Raw genomic sequence first — 25,878 nt, 5'->3', positions numbered from 1 at the left:
CTCTTTGGCTTTACCTTTACTTGCACAAGGACTGCTTTCCGGGACATCTGCATCATCTAAGAAGTCTATATTCCTCTTTCTTGTATTTTTCTTGACAAGTACTGTAGAGGGTGAAGGACCCTTGTAGGGTGAGGGATCCTCTGGCTTGGTGACCTCTCTGACAGATCTTCACCAATTGACTCTTCTTCAGATATGTCCTGACAAAAGTCAACAGTTCTTTTGGCAGAAACATTAAGCAACTGAGCCTGCAAAGGCTGAAATCCTGGCACAAGCTCTGGGTCTGGTTTCAGCCTCTTCTGCCTACTGGACCTTAATCCTATTCATCAGGAAACATGACAAGTCTCTCTCTCTCTCTCTCTCTCTCTCTCTCTCTCTCTCTCTCTCTCTCTCTCTCTCTCTCTCTCTCTCTCTCTCTCTCCAAAGCACAAACAAAGACACACATAGACACTCTCTCTCTCTCTCTCTCTCTCTCTCTCTCTCTCTCTCTCTCTCTCTCTCTCTCTCTCTCTCTCTCTCTCTCTCTCTCTCCAAAGAACATTAAAAAAACACACAAGGACTCTGTGTGTGTGTCTCTTTGTACTAAAGGCGCGCATACTTAAAAACATACTCTTTGCAACACTCTACGCGCGCCTTGAGTACAATTGAGAGAGAGAGAGAGAGAGAGAGAGAGAGAGAGAGAGAGATCGCAGGTGTCATGAATGTAATATAGGCGCGTGGAGAGAGCTGCAGCCATTGTTTGGTTGGCTTTGCGCGCCGTTAGTACACGGGGATAGAGAGAGAGAGAGAGAGAGAGAGAGAGAGAGAGAGAGAGAGAGAGAGAGTTTGTGTGTGTGTGTGTGTGTTTGTGTGTGTGTGTGTCTGTCTATGTAAGTATGTGTTGAGGTGTGTGTGTGTGTGTGTGTGTGTGTGTGTTGACCAACAGTATGGGTTTTTCTTTGTTTCCACACACACACACACAATTTGCTACCAACTGTTGGAAATACAGAGAGACAGAGTGAGAGATCACCTTTTGTTGGTGGAGTTTGCAGAAACTCCATGGGAGGTGTCTCCTCCATTGCTTTTTCTCTGTCAATCTCTCTCTCTCTCTCTCTCTCTCTCTCTCTCTCTCTCCTTCTCTCTTTCTATGGTTCTCTCTCTCTCTCTCTATCACTCTCTGGCAGTAATGAGGCTCTCTCTCTCTCTCTCTCTCTCTCTCTCTCTCTCTCTCTCTCTCTCTCTCTCTCTCTCTCTCTTTCTATGGTTCTCTCTCTTTCTCTCTCTCAAAACCACACTTATAACGGATACACACGGCGACGCCCCACGTGTTACTAAACAATAGAATATAATTGCATGATACTGCACGTGCGGTCATTATTGAGCCCGTATACTTTCGTACGTCACATATAAAGGTGATGAGAGAGAAAAATCAGACCGCATCAAAGAGAGTGAGAGAAAGAGAGAGAGAGCCGTCGTCTGCGTCTCCGACAGAAAGCACCTGCAAGTTGGACTTGACCCATCTTCGATATAACGCAGGTCTGCGTCCTTAGAAATTTTGGCCCTCTCTCTCTCTCTCTATCTCTCTCTCCCTCTGCTTCTGAAATGTCCCTCTATATGTTCCTCTACCTCTCCCTCTCTCTCTCTCTCTCTCTCTCTCTCTATTTCTCTGTCTGCTTTTCTCTCTCTGTTTCTGTCAGAGTATATTCCATATCTAGCTCTGTCTTAACAAACAACACACACACACACACAAACACACACACACACACAGACACACACACACACACGTACATACACATACACACACACACACACACACGTACATACAAACACACACACAGACACACAAATATAACACACACACAAACACACAGAGACAAAAATATAGCATACACACACACATACACGCACACACAGACACACACACACACATACATACACACACACACACACAGATACACAAATATAACATACACACACACACAAACACACAGATACAACACACACACGACACACACAAACACACACACACACACACAAACACAAACACACACACAAATACAACACACACACAAACACACACACACACACACACAGAGCCTCTCTCTCTCTCTCTCTCTCTCTCTCTCTCTCTCTCTCTCTCTCTCTCTCTCTACTAAAGGCGCACGTAGACAGGCACATCCGGTTTGTATGTCTCTTTGCGCGCCTTTAGTAATGTGTATCCACGAGTGAGAGAGATGGAGTGTATCCACGAGTGTGTATGTTTGTCTGTGTATGTGTGTGTGTTATAGAGAGAGGAAGAAAAAGTGTAGAGACTGGGGAAGGCGGGAGAGAGAGAGAGAGAGAGAGAGAGAGAGAGAGAGAGAGAGAGAGAGAGAGTCTTTCTGTACCCTTATACTAACGACGCTCGGAGGTGTATTTTGGGGTCAAAACATGTTTCACGCGCGTCGTTAGTAATGGGAGTCTGTCACTCTCTATCTTTAAATATACTAGGCTATAGAAAGGGGAGAGAGAGAGAGAGAGAGAGAGAGAGAGAGAGAGAGAGAGAGAGAGAGAGAGAGAGAGAGAGAGAGTCCTCTATTTTTATACAGTGAAATGGCTAGAACAAAGGCCACTGCAAGGAAGGCAGGCAAGGGACCAAGATTAGCAGCTAAGGCAAGTTGAAAGGTCCAAGGGTGAAGAAGTTACAGAGCTGCATGGGACTTTTCAGAGAAATCAGAAAGGCACAGAAATGTGTAGATTTGTGCATACCAAAGCTGCCCTTTCAGAGGATGGTGAGGTCCATATGTGAAGAAGCTACCTAGGGCACTAAAAGGTGGAAGGTGGTGGCATTGATGGCTCTACAAGAAGCAGCAGAGGACTTCCTACTCGAGTACTTCAGTGACATCACCATTGTAGCAGCCCATGCCCATAGGGTTACTGTAATGGACAAAGATAGTGAGACACTAAAAAGAATAAGGTGGAGGTATGACAAACTACTGGTCCCCAATGTCTGTAGGGATAAGAAAATGAGGGAAATTTTGTTATACCCCCCTGAGCTATTGCCACAACTCACAGTTGTAGATGTCACACATGATGTGAATACAAGGGCAAGGGCGGAGACGGTTGCTCGCCAAACAGAGGACATGAGGGAAGCAGAGCTTAAGGAGAAAGCAAAAGTAGCAGTGGAGTCCCAGAGGCAAACAGAATGCAATGTGACCCTGTCCATAGAGGCAAGCAACAAAGAAACTCTACTTTCAATGAAGGATGGTTTGCTTGCAGAGATACCATTTGTAGATGGAGCCAGAAAGCTAGCTCTGGAAAAAGTGGACATTAATTTATTGCTGAATCCAGATGCTCAGATCTCAGACACAATTATCTATGCTTGTCTTAAGTAAGTGTTACTATCTTGCTAACTTTGAAAAGTCAGATAATAGGTTTACTAACTCAGGTATACTCTCTGCAGCTTGATCAAAAGTCAACTCCCACCGCACACCCACACGGAGGTGTTTCTTCTTGATCCACAAATGTCAGTGATTATTAGACAGAAGAATAGTCCATCAGGGACCTTTGAGAGTTGGTTTCTCCACTGTGCTATGCTGGAAGTAACTGTCATCGTCTTTCCATATGAGAACAACCATCACTGGAGTCTCATATGCCTTGATGTTGACCAACCAGCAGTGTGGGTGTTCAATTCAATAAAAGGAACCCACCCTAAAATTAGGCTGTAAGTGTTATGTATCAGAAAGTGTTTCTTATAGATATCCATGTAAATTTGAAGCCTCAAGCTAACATCTTGATACTGCTTTGTGCAGTTGTATAAACAGGTTGTTTCTTGCTTGCTTATGGCAAGCTATGTGGAAAGTATGAACTATACAAGGCCCCAATCAAAGATGTACCTGTCCCAAATCAAACCGATGGAAATTCTTGCGGGCTGGAGATGTCTTCTCCATGCAGAATATGTCCTACAAAGCTACTTTGCATTAAAACCTTTCATGACTAAGGTAACCATTTGGCAATGCATTCAGTCAGTTTTGGTTTAGTTTATACAAGACTTCTCACCATGTGGTCTTTCAATTTTGCAGAGTGCTTTAAAAAACTACACATATGATTATTTGCAAAGATACCGGGTAAGTTTAATACAACACCTGCTTACTATGTCGAGCCCTAGAGAACCTGAAGATAGCGGCTTGGACGACCGCACAATTGATATGACAATACATGACGTGCCACCACGACAAACCCCTGCATCAGATACAGTGGAATCACAACGGGCCGGGGGTCATTTCAGCCGAAGATGAAAGAGCGGAGGATGAGGAAAGGTCAAATGACCATATGGAAGGTGCTAGTGTACAACCAGAGGGGCTTATGGAGGAGACAATGAAAGAGCCAAGTCAGCTAGTGGAGGAGCCAAAAGAGCCTATGGATGAAACCCTGGATGAGGAAAGCAGGCCTACGGATGAGAAAACTGATATGGATGAGGAAAGCAGGCCTAGGGATGAGCAAACTGATATGGATGACGCAAGGATGGATGATGCAAGCCGGCTAACCGAGGCAGAGGAAAAGACCTTGGAGGAAACCCTGAATGAGGCAGAAAGAGCCATGGGGGAGACCCTTGATGAAGATGTGAATGATGACTATGAAGATGTGAATGATGAAGCTAAAGCAGAGGAGAACAACAACACTACAGAGACCCAGTATGGACCCTTGCTACCTGTAGATACGGTTGTTCTGGTAATGTCTATTCAAGTATGGCAAAATATGTTCAGCTTCTAATTACTTATATGTACCTGTCAACTTTTACATAGGTTGATTATCTTGGACCTCAATGGATTGCTGCTGATGCGCGTGCCTCTCGGTGACACAGAACCCTTTGAGGATTTGCAAACATTTCGGATGGGAACTTGTCGAGTCGTGGTTCGTCCAGGAACCAAGGAATTTATTCAGTTTCTTCTTCCGCGCTTCAGAGTTGCCATATGGTCTTCAATGCAAAGCCACTACTTACAATAGTTTGCGGTGTATGCGGCGCTCACACGTCAGATTTTGCCTTTTTGTATGATCAAAGAAAATGTGTTACCATCGAGGGCCACTACCACCCTAAAAAACCACATTTACCTCTTTTTTACAATTCGTTTAGCCAAATCGGTGTACCCTTTGATGCAACTAATACACTACTGATTGATGATACTCCTGAAAAGGGAGAACTAAATCCACCGGGAATAACTATCTCACCACCTTCTTTCGAGGGGCATTCCTTTGATTTTTACCTTGAAGACATTCTGATTCCATACTTGCAGAAATTTTATTTGAGTCCATTGTTCACGGACGAGTTTGTACTTTCTAATGAATTAAGATAACTCTTCTATCATGTCTTTGTCTTGTCTAACATTGAGAGAGAGAGAGAGAGAGAGAGAGAGAGAGAGAGAGAGAGAGAGAGAGAGAGAGATTTGACATGCTAAAGAAATGTATTTCAAGCACACTTATATTCACAGGGCACAATTGACAAATGAGCTCAAAAAACTTCCTGTATTGAAAGTCATTCGTATACACTTGGGTTCACAAGAAACTCTGTTACATTGACACTATTTCAACCCGACCATCCAACTCTTTGCACAAAATATCTTTTTCCCTTCGCCGCATCAGCTTACGGCCAGCTAGGAAAAAGGAAAAATCTGATAGGTCCCTGTCCATTGACTCTTCAATTATGTCATGCCGCAACTACAGAAGACTGCATAGCTCCCTTATTGTAACCACCAACATTAGGCCATGCTCTTTATCAATCACTTCCACATCCACAGCAGGATTATCTTCCAAACCTGCAGAAACTTGGTCCATAGGAATGTACTTACCTTTGAGCAGTTGTGATCGCATATACCAAAAGGAGACTAACAGTGATTGACTTGCAATCATGTACTTGACAACTAGAGTATCAAGCGCGACCTCGCACCGTAAGCCAATCTCTTCCTTTACATACCATCCTCTGTCAAGAAGTTTGTCACGGGATGGCTACTGAAATGACTTGCACATGAACATAGTTTTCGTAACACGGATATTGTAGCTATGAAACAACTCTATGAAGAGTGCAGCAGGACAGAAGTTTGCAACTCTAACTAGTTTGGTGGGAATAGAGCTACGTAGAGACCTCTGTATATCCTTGTAGAGCTTACTTCGCATTTCCTGCACCATTGTTTCCTCGGGAACTGGCCAGTCCACAGTGTTCCAATCGGTTGGTAGAGGCAGTTTCACCAACATGCCATTCTTATTCCCTGAGCTGAGTTGGTAGAAGTGGTCATAGAAAAAAATTCCTTCATCAGCCAGGCTTTTGCTGCTCCTCCCTGAATACTGTAGAGAACCAATGTGGGCATGAACAACAAGGAAGAGGCCTATTATGCACTCCACAGGCTCCCATTGCTCATAAGAAGAGGGATAAACATCTGCAATATATATAACAAGAGTTAAACTAAGAGTATCAATAAGTAAAAATGACAAATCTAATGTAGTTGAGCTGTGAAGAATGGAGACATTGCTCATAAGAAGAGGGATAAACGTTGCAAAATATATAAGAAAAGTTATAATGAGAGTATCAATAAGTGAAATGACAAATCAAATGAAGTTCAGATATCAAGAGTACTTACAATTGCAATGTGGTTGATGTATATCTGATACATTTCCACTGTTTTCTATCACGTCTGGATGGGTAAACACATGCTGAACAAGAACTTCCTTTACAGATCTTTTGCCAATTTCAACCTTGAAATCCAACACTCTGGCCTTCCATGCTGAGAGGTAAACATTGATACCACTAGACCTCTTGGGTCTTCTTGGTTGCATGAGGACCCATGAACCTTTGTTTATCCTTTGTCCAACCCATTGGTTCTCTGCACTTATTGAAGTTGATATTGTAATTGAGGATATCCTACTACTTGGCCTTCTAGGCAACGTGCAGCTGTTGGTTGTTGGTGTGAGAGACAGTAAACACCTAGAGCTTCTTGGGCAAGAAGACGTGGAAGCCATAGCTCTCAGAGAAAAGCTTTAGTGGAGGGAGATTCACTTTGAAAGTATTCTAATGGAGGGAAAGTGTTTTAGAATTCCAATATCTTGTGCGGGCTTAATGGTCACCCTCCAGTACGTTAATGACCATAAGAGAATATCAGCAGTGGGACCACTGGCAAGCACCTAACAGCTCGGTAAAAGCAAGGAAGTTACGATGCCACAATCCTAGATTCGTGAAAGTTTTTAGGCTATTTTCTATTTTTTGAGTCTTTCCACGTGTTTTCCTACCTAACGTATCCCTCCTGCTCATTGGACGCGCTCTATTTTTCTCTCTCTTCATAAGGCCCTCCAAATGACCTCCGAGATTTCCTAATGCATGCCTCCAAGCACTAGCCAGGTTGCCGATCTATAGATTCATAATTTTGTGTGGGTTGTGATTAGGCCATTGCTACAACTCCACCCTACAAGGTTGTGGAATACGCTTCTTGCTTTTGGCTTATAGTGTTTCATGCAGGATGTGTATAGAAGGTTGTAGGATATCCAATCTATTTGCTTTTGACTTATAGTGTTTTACTAAGTAACCTTGATACGGTATTATAGATATATATCCTTCCCATACTCTCCTATGTCATGGGCATAAATCCATTTTTGCATTCATCTTAAAACCTACAGGTAGGTATAGCTCCTTCATCCTTCCTAAAGACGTACACTATCTCGCTATCCATGAGGATTGCTTGATGTACACTATCTCGCTATCCATGATGTACACTATCTCGCTATCCATGAGGACTGCTTGTCTTGCGTTGTCGTGCAGCTCCGCTGCCATGAAAAGAAAAAGAGAATAGGAATGCAAGCTAAGCTTCTTTGAAGCCTAGACATTAAGTGAGCAGTGATCAGGGCTTGATAACATGCCAAGCTTAATGATTAATGTATGCCAAATGCGGCTCAAAAGGGTCAACAGATGCCTCAATGATGCCAAAAATGATTATGCTTGAAGTGAGCACAGATGGGAGTTTATGATCTAGAATTGTAGTGCTTGAAGTGCTCTATCGGCCTGTCTTCATGGCTTGTCGATAGGAGCTACGATGAAAAAGTTATGGCAGTTTGAAGTTTAAGTCGATTACAGATCCGTACCGGATTGGGCAATTGCAGTAGCTGGGTTGATAAAACTGAATTGAATGCATGGGCTTGAAGTGCTCACTTTGTGGAGCACGTTGGTCTTTTCAGATCAGTGATCAGAGTTCCAGTTGCCAAGATATTGGTTGTAAAAGATTCACAGGGGGCTGATTCCGTACCGGTCCGGTCGGCTCGGTTGGTGTCTCAACTAGGAGTTTCTGTCTTTCGTCCAGGTTTTGGAATGCATGGAGCAGTAATTGGTTTGAGGAGTATCACGTTCGGAATGTCGTCTCTTGGAATGCAATGATCGCGGGATGACAAAATGTTGATATGGGCAATCGAAGTTTAAGATGATAATGTTAGTCAAGGACTGCTCTCGAAGAATGCCATGTTTGGCAGTGCTTTGCTAGATATGTATGCCAAATGTGGTGCCGTAAATTTTGCAGAGCTGTGTCTGCAATGTCGGCTCTTGCAATGCTTTAAACTAAATGTATGCCAAGTGTGGTGCCCAAAGCCCATCAAATATTGGCCAAGGGCCACAAACTAAGGGCCGCCCAAAGGCAATTAAGCCCATGACTTTAAATAAAATGGCTGCCCAAATTCAATAGGGGCTTAAGTGTGAAACCAAGCAAGAAAAAGAAGGGCGAAGCCTGAGGCGGCGACGAGCAGAGCGCAGTGGGAAGAAAGCAGTTCACGCACGCTTCGGGAGGGAGCGGTTGACTCCGAGCAAGAAGAGAGATTTGATGAGCATGCCATGGTGGCGCTATTCGGCACCGCTCTCGCTAAATTCCATGCAGGTCCAAAAATTGCCCTGCCACATCATAGAGGCATTTTTTATGCCTCCTTAGCAACAACGGCGCCGTCATTGCTAAGGGAGGTAGGGAGTTATAAATAGAGGGCTTTTTGCATGGAAGAAGGGCACTCTAAGCAAAATGGGAAGGAGAGCTTAAGGAGAGCTTAACAAGAGAAGAAGGAAGAAGCTTGGGCAAAAGCTGAGCCATGGTCGAAGCTTGAGAGAGCAAGAGGCCCGGGAGAGCTTGGGAACCAAGGATCCGAAGCAACCAAGAGCATTAAGCAAGGGAAAGAGCATGGGGAAGGGAGGGCTCAAAGCATCCGAAGATTGATAATGGGGTTCTCTCTCTCTCTCTCTCTCTCTCTCTCTCTCTCTCTCTCTCTCTCTCTCTCTCTCTCTCTCTCTCTCTCTCTCTCTCTCTCTCTCTCTCTCTCTCTCTCTCTCTCTCTCGTTCTCGAGGTAAAGAAGAGGCCCGAAGGAGCTTGAGCAAGAAGCTTGAGCAAGCCGAGGCAAGAAGACATCCCAAGCAAGGTCGTGATTAATAAACAAGCAACCAAGGTTGAAGCAAGCAAAGAGAAGCTTGTCGAGGTTAAAGCAAGAAGTAAGGTGAGAAGCTCGAGTCGAGGTCAAGGAGGGAAAATCTCTCTCTCTCTCTCTCTCTCTCTCTCTCTCTCTCTCTCTCTCTCTCTCTCTCTCTCTCTCTCTCTCTCTCTCTCTCTCTCTCTCTCTCTCTCTCTCTCTCTCTCTCTCTCTCTCTCTCTCTCTCTCTTCCGAGCTTGGACAAGGGAATCTCTCTCTCGTTCTTGATCTAAGGAAGGGACAAGAAGGGATTCAAAGACAGTAATTGAAGACATATCAAGCAGTAGAACAACTGATCTAAGAAAACCGGCACAGAAGGATTTTTTTCGTCACCGGCAACTTAAATTAGTTATTTCTTTTTGATGTACCGCGGAGCTGTTAACGGCCCGGGTAATTGTAACAAGAGCCTAAACTCCTTGATTTCAGTGAACCTAAGTGTCTGTGCTGTTAACAGCCCGACTTCGGTATTGCCAGCAGAATGTACTTAGAGCTTAAATTGATTAATTGAAGGTTGAGAGACTCCCAAGGTTTTTCGTGATGGCTATGAAGCTAGAGGGGGTGATGATGCTAAATCATCCTTGCTACTGCATAAAATGCACATGGTTTTTCATTTGCTTGGACAATGTGCCAGATGTGGCTGGATTTGGATTCTATTCCTATTGATGCTCATGTCAATGATGTCTTGGCTGCCAGTAAAAGGGATTCAGATTTCTTTAATGCTTTCTGGTAACGAGCTTAAGTTACCAACAGTTTACGGGATGTGGGTGCTGCACTATGCTTCAGGTGAAGCTCTAGTATATTGCGGAGCCCATCAATGCTATGTGATCTCGATGGTGTTTGATCCAGGAGATTCTAAGGATATTCATAAGCAGATTCAATATGGTTAGTTCCCCTGAGAAATGTCCTCCGCCTATACCCATGTGGGCTTCTTGCATTATGTATAAATACTCATCCTCACGAGCACAGCATCTAAGAATATCATCCTTCCCTAGCTTGTAGAGAGGTCCTGCAATTAGAAAATGAGGTTCACATTCTTTTAACAGTTTTTGAGCTATATCCTTATGAAGCTCCTTGGGTCGAAAATCATTAACTAGAAAGGTTCACAATCTTCTCACTCCATTCAGACATGGTCTCGACTAGGAATAGGAAAGTATCGGGCAATTCATCATAGACTCTAGTAGGGGCTTCACCATTGGGTATACAAAAAAAATGGTCCACCATGACATGTCTTTTACCAGGTCTCACCACAATGGTAAAATCAAACTCAAGAAGAATTAACAACCATCGTGTAATTCTTCCCGTGGAACAAAGTTTATTTACTAGATACAACAATGCTTGATGATCAACATAGAAAACAAACTTGTTGGCAAGAAGATAGTAGTGAAATTTTTCACTACATAAATCATAGCTAAACCTTCCCTCTCTATAGTCATGTAGTTTCTCTTAGCATCATTTAATTGACGACTTTCAAAGATAATGGGGTAGTCCAGTTTATGTTCTCCTGGTTGAGCTAGAACACAGCCACCAATAGCAAAGTTCGATGCATCAATATCCACATGGAATATTACATTCCAATCAAGCACTTGTAGAATGGGAGTGCTTATCAAGGTCTTTTTCAATGACTCATAAGCATGGTCACACTCCGTGGTCCAGTGGAACACAATAAGAAGTTTGTACAATGGACGAGCTATCTTGACAAAGTTTAAAATAAACCGTCAGTAATAACCAACATGGCCCCATGAACTCCTTATAGTTTTCAGGTGGTGGCAATTCAACAATGGCTTTAATTTTGCTATCATCTGTGGAAATCCCATTTTTGGACACTATATGCCCTAAAATGACTCCATGTTTAACCCAAAATTTGAATTTGAAAGGGTTTAATGAGATGTGATACAACCTGCACTTTTCAAACACTTTTTGTAAACATGATAGATATTCTTTCCAAGAGGAATAAACACAAAGTCCATCTAAGAAAGCTTTGCAAAACTCCCTCAAATATTCTCTAAAAGCAGTGCTCATTAATCTTTGGAAGGTATCAAGAGCATTGGTCAAACCAAAAGCCATAACACGAAATGTGAACACTCCGAATTCAGTTATAAAAGCCGTTTAAGCTTGGTCGTCTAGTGCAATTGTGATTTGATTGTATCCAGAGTACTCGTCTAAAAGGCTATACGCTTCCTTCCCCACAACTCTTTCAACCACATGTTCTGAATATGGCAAGGGGTAATGGTCCCTCCTAGTGGCAACATTGACCTTTTTGAGATCATACTCACACTCTGAGTTTCCCATTCTTTTTCGGCACAATAACTATTGGAGATACCCATTCTGAGTGCTCAATAGGGTATATGAATCCACATTTGACAAGCTTTTTAATCTCTTCTTGAACAATGTTTGCATACTTAGGATTCATTGGGTAGGGGCGTTTCTACACTAGTTTAGCCATGCTATTCATGGGAATCGTGTGTTGCACCATGGAAGGTGGAACACCTTTCATATCATGATATGTCCAAGTAAATATATCATTGAATTCCTTGAGAAGTTCTCTTTAAGTACATACTCCTCAGTCTCTGTCAGATCTTGGGCAATGAAAACAAGTTTGGACTCTTCTCCTGGGTGTGCTAACTCTATCTCCTTAACTATCACTGGTCCATCATAGACTCCATTGCTTCCATCGATAGGTTTTCTTTGAGCCTTTGTATACACAAACTTACGCTCCTCCGTGGTGTAGGATTTGAGATGATCAGGTGCAAGGTGTAAAATTTGTGGGGTCTTGTTGTTCTGTGGACCGTGATTTCACTTCCGCTTTCGTTTGTTGTTGAGCTAACTCTCTATTTTGTTGTCTCCTTACGGTACAACTCAAATTTGGCTTCTCTGTAGCCTCTAGCTATGCAATGTCAATGGGTTGTGGACTACACCACATAACACTTTGAAGGTATCCACCCCAGTTATCTACCAACTTATAACGAGCATCACATGCCCCTATATAATTAAGCCATTTTGTGGTAGATTTCTTTTCATTTATTCTAGCACGTACATTTGCTTGATAATGTCACCTCTTATATCTCTTAATCTTCTTGTCTAATTTTTTATTACGGTCGATCTCTAGTGAAGAGTCACTAGATGAATCGCTACTTGTGTCTTTTGCTCTCCTGGATAGATTTTCATCTCAAGTACCACTGGGTTTGCATGAAGATTTAACTGAGATTCTTCGTCTTCAGAGTCCAATTCAATTGATGATTTTGACTCCAAATCGTGTGGGCTATAGTCTTGTGAGACACTAATGGTTCCAATGTTGGTCAAGCCTTCATCTTGTAGGTCATCAGAAGCTAGACGCATTGCTCCTATCATATTTAACGGTATGAGTTGTGTCATTTCATCCCCCTCAAGTGTTACCCATGTCGTCCCCCTATTGCCCAAGTGTCTATGGTTGCTCCTAGGTGGAACCAATCCACATTGTCAGACTCAGTCATCCCAGGTAGAACATCCATATAAGGAGAATCTTCCCCAGCATCAATGTCCACTTTACATGTGTAACAACACTGCAATGGGGCCGAGTGAACTGTGGTGTCAGATCTATGATCAATTATAAATCTATTTTCTAGAGGATGTGGTCGACCAATTACAAGATCCGCTCAAATAACAGAGTCTTGGAATTGCAAGTAGACATGGTTTTTAGACCAGTCATGCACCAGTTTTGCTTCCCTCATGAAAGGACGACCTAAGATCATCTCAGAGGGCATAGTGTGCGGAGAAAGCCATAACAATGAAGGTATTCCTTATTTTGTGTCCAAAGACCTTGATCTTGAGATCTTCTAGCATCCCAATAGGCTTAACAATAGTCCCATTGGCCATCTTTACCACTATGTTTGTGGTCCGAAGGTGAGGTCTTCCCCATATTTTCCCAATAATTTTTAGTCACAGTGCTAACCCCAACGTCACCATCAAGGATTCCCTTCACAGTTAATCCCTTGGTAGTGATTGGTATGGTCGCATTGGATTCATTGCCTTCAAAGTATTATCCCAACTTATTAACATGTATTTTTACAACAAAGTTCTCATCTAGGTTGGGTTGTGGATCTAAGTTTTCCTCCTCTATTGACACCTTCCTAGCTCCATCCATCTGTGCAAATTGTGGTAGCCCAACTTTCAGTTCTCCATTGAGGAAAGCTCGAAGAGCTAAGAATAGTTTGGGGTCTTCATATAGTTTGGACATGATGGTGGTTCTAACTTCTGAAGCCATAAAGTCCATCAATTTGGTAATATTTAATGACACCTTTTGGGCTTCAGTCCCTTGATGTGGGGAAGGTGGGATCTCCATTTCTTTGATCGGGTCAGGTAGTCCCTCTGTAAACATTCTCTCCAACAAGAAGTGAGTACGCCCACTTTCCCATGACTTTAACTCACTTTCTTCTTGGATGACACTAAGTATGGCTAGGGTTCTATCGACTTTGTGAGGTTGATGTTGCGTAGGGAACACTGTGTCTGTAATCTAGATCTGCTTAGGTGATGGCTCTAGATCCCTTTGGGTCTCTTCTACCAAACTCCTTAATTGTGCCTCTAGATCTCCTCATACGGTTTGGGTAAGTTCCTATCTTCTTCTTGGGTCCTGGCCATTGTGGCTCATGAAAATCTTCCTTGTTGGTTTCTTTCCTAGTGGTCGTTTTAGTCTCAATGGTTTCACCTGAATCAGAATCCTCTTCAATGTCGTCCCTATATATGGGGTCATCACTAGTCCCTATGTTGGTCTTTGTGCACTGGGGTCTGACTTTGCTACTTTTTGCAATCTCTTCCTTCGTGTTTTCTTCTTCTTCTTAGATTGGGCAATTAGTGCCGTGTCTCTTTCTTCAAAAATATAATTTTGTTTTTGGAGCATTGATAAAGTTGGTTGCTTAGCCTTCCTGTTTCCAAGAATCTCATGAGACCAGTTGAAGGCATGTGGATCCCTTTATTCTGTCTCTCTAGCTCAATAACCCTACGAACACCATCACAAACTCTTTGTTGTTGCTCCTCTATGCTAGTAGCACTTGATGTTGATTGTAGGACATCTAACCAACCCACGTGATCGGTGTGACCTGTGTATAGGTCGGTTAGAGTTTTCATTTGTAATTCGTACTCTTAGTTCTAATTTAGGAACGCTCCATCTATGATTGAGGTGCTAGGGGTGTCCTTTGAAGTCGATGCAATGTGGCTCTCTATGGGTTGACCCTTATTGTTCACTAATTCAAGAGCACTTGAATGCTCTCCTAGCATGGATGTTGACATAGGAGCTTTCGGTTTTAACTCTCTCCATTGCTCTGACCTACATAAGCTCTTGATTTCCTTTTCCCTAGCTGCAATAATATACCACTCAACCTCTTTCACTTTGGTAAGGCTTTTACCATCAGGTAATATTACCTCGGAGGGGAATAGCTCTGAAGAGTCAGGGGGTGTAGTGAATGGAGTATTCACGTGCACACTCTCCATGCTGCTAGGTAGACCCAATCCACATTGTCCAACTCAGTCATCCCAGGTAGTACATCCATATAAGGAGAATCTTACCCAACATCAGTGTCCGCTTTACACGTGTAACAATACTGCAATGGGCCGAGTGAACAGTGGTTTCAGATCTATGATCAATTATAAACCTTTTTCGTAGGGGATGTGCTCGACCAGTTACAAGAAGTCCACTTGAATGACAGAATCTAGGAACTGCAGGTAGACATGGTTTTTAGACCAGACATGCACCATTTTTGCTTTCCTCATGAAAGGATGTCCTAAGATCATCTCCGATGCCATAGTGTGCTTGGAGAAATCCATAACAATGAAGGTAATTATTATTTTATGTCCAAAGACCTTGATCTTGAGATCTTCTAGCATCCCAATAGGTTTAACAATAGACCCATTGGCCATCTTCACTACTATGGTTGTGGTCACAAGGTGAGGTCTTCCCATAGTTTCCCATCAATTTTTAGTCACAATGCTAACCCCAGCGCCACCATCAAGGATTCCCTTCACAATTAATCCCTTAGTAGTGATTGGTATGGTTGCATTGGATTCATCACCCTCAAAGTGTTGTCCCAACTTGTTAACAGGTATTTCTACCACAAGGTTCTCATCGAGGTTGGGTTGTGGATCTAAGTGTTCCTCCTCTATTCGCATCTTTCCAGCGCCACTCATCTGTGCAAATTGTGGTAGCCCAAACTTTAGTTCTCCATTGAGGAAGGCTCGAAGAGCTGAGACTAGCTCAGGGTCTTTATATAGTTTGGACATGATGGTGGTTCTAGCTTATGAAGACATGAAATCCATCAATTTGGCAAATGTTTAACGACACCTTTTGAGCTTCAATCCCTTGACGTGAGAAAGATGGGATCTCCATTTCTTCGATAGGATCAGGTAGTCCCTCTGTAAACATTCTTTCCATCAAGAAGTGAGTACGTAACTTTCCTATGACTTTCAGTCACTTTCTTCTTGGATGACACTAGGTATGGCTAAGGGTCTATGGACTTGATGAGGTTGTCGTTGCATAGGGACACGGTGTCTGTAATCTGGATCTGCCTAGGTGTTGGTTCTAGATCCCTTTGGGTATCTTCTATCAAACTCCTTAATTGCTTGACTCGCTTGATCTCCTCTGTAGGGTTTGGATAAGTTCCTATCTTCTTCTTGAATCCTGGCCATTGTGGCTCATGAAGATCTTCCTTGTTGGTTTCTATCTTAGTGGTCGTTTTGGTCTCCATGGTTTCACCTGAATCAAAATCCTCTTCAACGTCGCTCATATATATGAGGTCATCACCAGTCCCTATGTTGTTCTTTGAACTGGGGTCTGACTTCACTACTTTTTGCGATCTCTTCCTTCGTGTTTTCTTCTTTTTCTGAGATTGGGCAAATGATGTCGTGTCTCTTTCTTCAAGAATATAATTTTGTTTTTGGAGCATCGATCGTGTGAGTACGTTTACTAGTACCACATGTTTACTTTGTGATGGCTCCTAGGTAATCTCAATCAAGTTTAATGACGTGATCTTTGGCGCATTTGGATTATTTGAACATTGGGCAATCAAATGATCTATGCCACATCGATTACACGTGAGTATCGGCATTGAAGACATGCTCACTTGATTGGTTTGCATTAGTGTGGCTTTCTTTTGTAGCCTAATAGGACACTTGGCCACACGATGTGGACCTCCACAATCATAGCATTGAAGAGGTGGTCTCTTAGCAGTGTAATTGATATTTTGGCCTCTTGCAGCAAGAGCAGCTACTTGATAGACAGGTTTGACTTGTCCCCAATAGTCCTCCACGTAGTATTATGGACTTTCTTCAAGCACATCCATCCCATAGGCAATATTAGGGTCTATATCTTCCTCACAGCCTTCCAAACAAGCAAAGGATGACTCACAACCCACTTGATTCAGAGAAGTGATTCTTGGATGTGGTGGTTGCGGTCCTAGCACTGGAGGTGGTGAGGGTGTTGTTTGAACAACATTTTGGGCCCTAGGGACCATGTGTTGTGACGTTTGTTCAAGAGGTGGGGCAATGCAGGCACTCGAGGTGTGTCTATCCATGCTAAGGTTGGTCTATTGGCCATTGCACGCTTAAATACTATGCAATCCTTAGCTTGATGACCATACCTCCTCCCACAGGCATTGCAGTTTCCATTGAATTTTACTCTAAAAGTAGGGCATTCACTGGTACTATGCGGTCCATAACATATTGAGCACCATTGTTGCTCCCTTCTTGGATACATATGATTGTTTTGCAGAGCACTATTATCTCTAAGACTCTCTTGAATGGCCTTGGTGAGATCTACTAAAGTCATCTCTGATATCTTTGGCTCCTTAGCAATAGGCTTTAGGGTCATTGGCTGATGCCCCGATGCTTGCGAGCTAATAGATTTAGGCTCAACAGACACTCTTTCTCCTTGAATCATTAAATTATCCTCCAATTGGATTGCATTGGTGGTGACTGCTTCCCAAGTGATGATACCTCTAATGACTAGGCCATTGTAGATATACTCATGTCGCAATCCCCTAGTGAATCTATCAAGCAATTGATTATTATTGAAGCGCTCATTTGGATTACAACGAGAATTCAAATGCTTCAAGCGACTAATAAAGTCTCTCATCGACTCTCCTTCCTCTCGTTGGGCCTTCTGGAGCTGAGAGGCTACACCCCAAAGCACTCCCTCTCGTATGTATTCTTTTGAGAACAGTCTCCTAAGAGTAGGGTAATTTGTTTTTTTTCCACTTCCCTTAGGGTTCTATACCAATCCCCAGCCTTTCCACTTAAGGTTAGGCTTAAAGCATTACTCTTATGCAGGTCATTGTGTTCTCCTAGAGAATCACATATTTGTTCAAACACTTCGATATGCTTTCTCACATCCCCGTCTCCACTAAATTCTTGTGTGAGATTGGCTATTTGTATTGCCTTACTTCTAGGTTCTCTATCACGCGTGTTACGCATATTCTCAGCAATAGATCGATCGATATCTTGAGCAAATGTTGCCAAGTCACCTAAGTGAGCAGGAATCGTGGGTGGAGGTGCTCTAGAGACTACATGTGGAGTAGGTATTGGCATTGGGCTTGGCGCATAGGAAGCCCTTGGATTCCACATTTGGTACGGTGTTGTGCCATGTGGCGGCCCAAAGTTCATATGTGTGACCCTAGGCATAGCAGACATCGGATGTGACATGCTAATGCTAGCCGGTATAGTCCCATGGAAATAAGAGCTTGGGTGTTGTGGTTGTGGAGCATAGGTTGTTGAAACAATGGGAGGGGTAGGGACTACATGAGTACGAGGACACATAGGTGTATACGATTGGTACACACTTGTAGGTACTATTGCAGGCATTGAGCTACTATGTAGCGGTGCTTTACTAGCAAATGAGGTCCATGGTGTGCCCATCATTGGGGTAGGCATGGCAGCCGTGGTGTCATCAAGGGAGAGATGAGCTAGACTTGGAAAAGTAAAGCTATCACTTGTGGGCTCAGATTGCACTGAGACCCCTGGCAAAACAACATATGGGGGATCTATCGGACTTACCGAGGGAGTCTCCATTTGCGATAAAGTTGGTTGTTTAGTCTTCCCTGTATCCAAGAATCTCATGAGACCCGTCGAAGGCATATGGATCCCCTTGTTCTGTCTCTCTAACTCAATAACCGTATGGATGACCTCACAAACTCTTTGTTGTTGATCCTCCACGCTAGTAGCACCCGTTGTGGATTGTAGGACATCTAACCAATCCACGTGATAGGTGTGACCTGTGTATAGGTCGGTTAGAGTTTTCGTTAGTAGTTCGTACTCCCAGTTCTCATTTTAGAACGCTCCATCTAGGTTTGAGGTGCTAGGGGTATCTTTTGAACTAGATGCAATGTGGCTCTATATGGGTTGACCCTTAGTCGCTAATTCAGGAGCACTTGATTGCTCTCCTAGCAAAGATATTGACATAGGGGCTTTCGCTTTTAACTCGCTTTGTTGCTCCGCCTTGAATAAGCTCTCGATTTCCTTTTCCCTAGCGGCAATGATATATCGCTCAAACTCTTGCACTTCGGCAAGGCTTCTACCGTCAGGTAATATGACCTCGGAGGGGAATAGCTCTGAAGAGTCAGGGGGTGCAGTGAATGGAGCATTCACATGCACACTCTCCAAGAGCATGGGATCTATGTTGGTCATGAATGGCAAATTTACTTCCCCATCCCCCTCATTTACATCATTAGCTCCATGTTCGGAGCGAGTGGCTCTACTAAAGGTTTCCTTCAAGCGGCTAAGCACGCTCGGCCCGGACTGTGGACCCATAGCATGCATGTCTTGGCTTGAGCTATTGGGATTAGGCATTGGGTAACTCTCCATGATGTCGTAGTCAGAGGAAGAGTCACTAAACGCTATATGCGGGTCTTGAGTGGTACTACCTTGGGTTTCCGTCGAGGGCCCGAAACCTAAAGTAGGTGGGTATTGAGAACTCGCATAAGTCGAAATGCTCCCTAGTTGCTCGGCCTCTAGCACATGACCAGAGCATAGATGCATGTGTCTTTGGCACCCTACAAGCGTCAACGAATAACCTCGAAGTTTAACCGCTTACTTTTTTAGGCGTCTGTTTTCACTCGTTTTTTTATGTTTTTTAATAATCGATTTTTGGATTAGAGTGTGTGATAGCTCGAAACGAGCGTATCGCTCAAGGGGTCGTGGTGTGCTTTACATCATAGCGTTCGGTTACTCGAAGCTCCGTTGGTCCTCAAAAAGGTCAATTTTTGCCTACGCGTGAAGCTAAAATACAGGGGGACTGAGGCCTGAGCCTAAGCCTGAGCGTGGGCTTGGGCTTGGGTCTGGGGGATATTTTCAATCCCGGTCCTACCTTTAAATTTTTTTATTTTATTTTTTTGGATAAGGTCGTCGCGGCCGCGCTGTGCACGCAAGCACACACACACCTCTAACCTACCTACTTACAATTAATAGAGCTACTGTTACACACTACTGCAGTAACTCATTAGCTAACAGAACTACTTATTGTACTTTACATAGAACTAACATTATGGATCTACTACCTTAATCCTAACACCTTATCACAAAGAAAACACCTTATGAACAAAAAAAAACACAGTACTTTTCAATACCTTATTAACAAAACAATACACAGCAGCAAAACAAACTCCTTCTCAACAGACACACCTTCCTTCTCTACTTTTCCTCCATTTCAAAATGCACCACAAAGTAGCATAGAGTGCTACTCGAGCTTAATGCAGGGCATTTCCCCGGCAGCGGTGCCAAAATGTGTGCGTCTGTCGCACGTGTCAATGCAAGGGACTTGCCGATACACTGTGTGCGAGCCACAAATGGCTAATCTAGCAAGCTCAAGAGAGCAAGGGTGTGTCACTCACCACCCTATGCTCGCCTTCGTGGAGGATTCCTCACCGCGAAGAAGAAGGAGCCGTCGCAGCGCCGCGCTCAACCGCCTCAACGTCGCCGTGCCGTCGTCGCAATGCTCGATCGCACAGCCTCTCTCTCTCTCTCTCTCTCTCTCTCTCTCTCTCTCTCTCTCTCTCTCTCACGCATACACACACACACACACACAAGGAGATGAAGAAGAAGAAGATGGAGATGGAGCAAGAGCACTCTTCCATTGCACAAATGAGAGAATGAATGATTTTTAGGTTTAGGTAACTTTTATACGAGCTCACCCCATTCACACTTGGGCGCCCATACTTAGCCAACTAACCCTTGAATGTTCCTGTTAGAGTGCACCTCTCATCGCGGTGATCACTCTTACCCTTTTCCTATTGGACCGACAAGCACGGCCCATGACTACTAGAAGTGGACTCCAGTGGTTAACGAATATAGACATATTTTAATTTACAAAAAACTTACTTGAGTGTGTTTATTGATTGTTGCTTTGTATGTAGGCTTTTATTTACCTGATGGATGCGGTGAAGTCTTTCGACTCTAGTGAGAAGATGCTAGAGCTTGTGTTGTCAGCTAAGAGAGTGATTTACAGGTTTTCATCTTTCACTTGCACTCTATGCAGAAAAAGAGAATTTATACTTTTTGCCATGCTTTTGTGATAGTGGTCATTTTGAGTATGATAACATATAAATTTTGTGTTTACAAAAAATCCTTAAATTCCCTGTGGAAGCCCAATATGGGGTGGATGGTTTTTTTGACAATAAGGTCGTGTATATTGTCTATGAGGAAAACCCTTAAATCCCTTGTGGGAGCCCAAAATAGGGTTTATGGTTTATTTTGAAAAAGCGTTCTCCTTACAAAGGAGACTCTGGTGATTTTTTTGGGATATGTCATTTACCATTACGTGTATGTTCTTTTAAAAGTGGACAATGCTCTAAATTTTTTGTAGATGGGTTATGCAATGTGTTGAGTCGAAGGAATTGAATGAAACCTTATTATTCACTAGAGAGTGGATTAATGTGCGTGATGAGAATACAATGTTCTCTCCCTCTTTGCTTGAAACAAATGTGACAACGTGGGAGGCCAATGTTTGTCCTTGGTGGTTGGATTATCCACTAGGAGTTATTCTAAAGCAAGAGATATAATTACAGAAGAGTAAGTACCTTAACACTTGTGGCTCTTTTCTTTTGAGAATGTATATATTACTTTAATGCTAATGTATGTGATATTGTTCTATATGGTTGTTGAGTGAAGGGTTTCAAAATGAGAGTGATGAGTACTTAGAGGAGACACAAAAAATGTCTCTCCCTCCCGTTTCTCATGGAGTTACTCAAAACACCGTTGGGAGTGGCTCTCAAGGTACTCCACTAGCAAGAAATGCACTCAAGAAGGGTAAAGGGAAAATGGAGCCTCTAAGTACATCAAGGATACCCACTCCCTCTTCTATGCCTCCCATTGTGCCATCTACGGAGCCCGGCATATCCTCTTTGGAAACCACTATACCCCATATGGCACCCTCTTCTAATGTGCCCACTATATCCTCATTGGTGCACAGTACTTTGTTTGTTGCGGAGTCTTCTCTTGGACGAGAGGCTTGTGAGAGAGGGCCGATCACACAATCGTTGGTAAATTTAAGAAAATTGTTAGCAATTATGTTTTCCATGTTTTCTACTTCAAAGCTAATTTTCATAATGCTTGCAGGGTTCCATTATCAAACCGGTGTAGATGTCTTTCTTGTGGATATATCACAAATTAATAAGTTTTCCTTTGATAGGTAGATTTGGATAATGGTTACTTATTTGCATTTTCTTCTTGCATTTCTCTATGGTTTTTAACATGATTTATGTTTTGTTTTCTTGTAGCATCAATAAATTTTTTGCGACATAGAATACAAATCTATATAGCAATGATGAGGTGCCATGTTGTGAGGTTGCTAGAATTATCTTTGCAGATTTTCCTATAAGTTTGCTTGTGGATGGTCTAGGACCAATCCCATTGGGTAAGTAGCTTTTCTTTGGACTAGATCCTACAGCTAACTATGGTGCTTACATGTTATCATTCACTTTTGTATAGGGCATAAGTGTTCCCAGGTGGACACATTTTCAAGGGGTCTAGTGACAAGGTGCATGGATGTTGCTCGTGATTTTTTGGCCGATGAGGGATTTTTAGTCACCATGTGCATGGCCGAGCATATTGGAGATTTTATTGCAAATGCAACTAGGGTAGGACTTGTGCTCTTACATACATGGACCCTCATGTGTAATAATAAGGCATATTAGCCACTCACTAGAGAGGCAGTGAGATAATAAACTTAGTTTCATAATTTAATTTCCTGAGTAAAAACATTATAGCTAGGACATTCATTCTTTGAGTTATTTATTTATGCAGGTACTTGATCTTACCATGTGTCTTTGGCATCCTGTTCCACTCTATGATAGAGAGGTAGGGGAGAAAATTGCCGAGATTGTTTCCAACAGATTGTAGCTACATGATAGTTGACGTAGTCCTCCCCATTGAGATTGATGGTGTTATTCTTAGAGGTGTTGCAGAGCGGTCTTCTTTGTTCTTTTGATAAGACTAGTCCAAAGTATGATAGTAGTGAATTTTATAGTATATATGTGTTTGCATTAGGTTTCTAATTTACTTTTTATATGGTCATGTGGTTGTTGACAACATTTACTGAGCCTCATGACTATGTTTTGGACTTGTTTGCGGGGTGTGGTGGTTTGGGCCGAGCTTCTGCGAAAGATATGAGGCATTGTATGTGTCTAGAGCTAGATGGTGTGCTCTATGAAAGATGTTTGTCTGACATTGCATGTGGACCTGTGAAATGTTGATTGCAGATGCACACTTGGTTGAGGAGACTCTATTCTAATAGTACACATCTTGATGTTTTGATTTATGTTTTTATGTACATGGCAGCCATATGACATTGACATGGCATTTTGGTATGCTCCATATATTTTATTTGGATGTTTCTTGTGTTTGTTTTGTACATGTTGGCCACATGATATTCTAATGACTTTGATTGGAGCTTTTCTATGTAGCTAGATTATGTTGACACTATTCCGAATTTGTTGAATTTTGTGAGATAATAAAATCGTCAAAGTGATGGAAATAAGAGTTTATGTGAAGGAAATCCCATGTGGGAGCCCAAGAAAGGGTGTACGGCTTTTTGTATGAAGAGGTCTAAAGGTAGTTTGATGTCAGATGTTTTAATTGTAAGTATTTTGCTTCATTGCACCTCTTTAGCCTCTACCTCAAGATTAATATCCTCCTCAATCTCAGGAACCTCATTGGACTCCATGTCCTCATCATCTTATTCATCGGGTGGTAGATCCTTCTCATCCATTACCTCTGAAGGATTTTTCAATTAGCTTGCAACCTTGTTTGTGCATAGGAGATCGTGAGGGTCTATAGATGATAGGCAGTTGATGGTACTTCTTGTATGACCATCTTGTGTAATCACAATCTATTAAGTGCACCACCACCATGTCAGCAAGAACCACCCTACCCCTGTGGACCTCAAGCTCAACCTTGTCTCTTTCAGACTTGAGGAAATCGTTGTGTTGAGCTATAAGGTCATCCAAAATGAATGGGGCATTGAGGATAGACGAGACCTTGTTGAACATTTCAGCAGCTTTTGCAGATACTGCAAAATCAAAAAGTCTTTCATACACACATGCAGGATGTTCAACCCCATCCACCCCTTCCTTACATTTTGTAGTTAGCTCACTGGCAGAAGAAAGATCAATGTATCTATTTTGGTGCTAGTCACTTGAAGCTTCTGGCTTACAGGCACTTCTTCCTGTTCTAAAGCTTCTGAGTCATTGGGGGGTTCCTCTATCCCCACAACATCATCTCCAAGAAATGTATCTTTGGCCTAATCAAAGTTCACATCTCTCTTTAAAGAGCCTCTCAGCAACTTAGGTCGTCTCTCTTCTGCTTCTTGTTCACCTTAGACAATTTCTGGATCAACCCTCTGTCTCTTCATTCTATGCGATCTTAATCCTAAGAAAAACATAATGCAGGCAAAAATAGGTAAGTATTGGGACACACCAGCATTTCACTTTTTTATTAGATATTATAACACATTTCTCCTAAATTGCAAATTGTTGCTCTCTCTCTCTCTCTCTCTCTCGCTCTCTCTCTCTCTCTCTCTCTCTCTCTCTCTCTCTCTCTCTCTCTCTCTCTCTCTCTCTCTCTCTCTTTGCACCGTATAATTTTGATTGAGAGGTCACTTTCACACTTATGGGTTGTACAATATTCTTTGGCATGCTTATTGTACAACCTGAGAGAGAGTATAATTTTGATTGAGAGGTCACTTTCACACTTATGGGTTGTACAATATTCTTTGGCATGCTTATTGTACAACCTTAGAGAGAGAGAGAGAGAGAGAGAGAGAGAGAGAGAGAGAGACAAATAGGGACAACAACTTAGAGAGCATCGAACAAGGTGACAATGCAGAGGGTCTTGATGTCCATCTGATAAACCCAAAATCTACATATACCTGTAGGTATGAGAGAGAGACATAGAGAGGGAAGTAGATTAAGAGTAGGGAAAGGGGAGACATAGAGTAGTGTTGTGTGTGTTTGTGTGAATGTTAAATTAGAAATGGTATGTTATTGGAATTTGGGACTGCTACACAAGCCAAAATGACCACCGGCCATAAATTTGACGAGTTTCCATAATGGCGTGCGAAGACGATTCTACGTTCAACTAAACATCATACGCGCGCCATAATGACACTTTGTTGCAGATAGAGAGTCAGATATGGGAATCAAACCACGGAGGAGAAGTATAGCCAAGGTAAATAGAGGAAAAGAGAGATAGATAAAGAGTGTGTGTGTGTGTGTGTGTGTCTCTATCTGTGATAGATAACAAATTTAATGTTGTGATAAAAAACTTGAGCCCTTGTGTGCATAATGGCACGCGGATATCATTCTATCAGTCACTAAATTGTTCTCAGCGCACCATAATGCCACTCAAAGAGAGAGAGAGAGAGAGAGAGAGAGAGAGAGAGAGAGAGAGAGAGAGAGAGAGAGAGAGAGAGAGAGAGAGAGAGAGAGGGAAATCTTAGAGAGAGAGAGGGGAGAGAGAGAGATAGAGGGAGAAATCTTAGAGAGAGAGAGAGAGAGAAAAGACTTTTAACGTTGTGGTAAAAAACTTGAGCCCTTGTGTGCACAATGGCGTGCGGATATCATTCTCTCAACCGCTACATCGTTCCCACGCGCCATAATGCCACTCTGAGAGAGAGAGAGAGAGAGAGAGAGAGAGAGAGAGAGAGAGAGAGAGAGAGAGAGAGAGAGAGAGAGAGAGAGAGAGAGAGAGAGAGAGAGTGGCTTACAGGTAAATGGCAAGAACAAAGGCAACTGCGAGAAAGGCAGGCAAAGGACCAGGTTTGGCTACTAAAGCAGGAGGAAGGTCTGCTAGTAAAAAGAAGAGATCAGGAAAGCCCATGAAAATCTTGAAAGCTGCAAGGATGAATAGGCTAAAATACACATCAAACTGTTCAAGGAAATCAGGAAGGCTCAGAAATGTATCGAGCTTCTAGTACCAAAGCTTCCATTCCAAAG

General features: G+C 42.7%; 1 pseudogene; it reads right to left on the bottom strand.

Moving 5' to 3' along the window:
• LOC147421916 (tropinone reductase homolog At5g06060-like) overlaps positions 1–25,871 on the bottom strand; it is a 105,392-nt pseudogene extending 79,521 nt beyond the window's left edge.
• Positions 25,872–25,878: the final 7 nt, after the last annotated feature.

This window comes from Adiantum capillus-veneris, chromosome 27 (assembly GCF_014529385.1).
Source record: "Adiantum capillus-veneris isolate H3 chromosome 27, ASM1452938v2, whole genome shotgun sequence".
Classification (NCBI taxonomy): domain Eukaryota; kingdom Viridiplantae; phylum Streptophyta; class Polypodiopsida; order Polypodiales; family Pteridaceae; genus Adiantum; species Adiantum capillus-veneris.
Note: the sequence above shows the minus strand (reverse complement) of the source record. Positions and strands in the feature narration are given on the sequence as shown.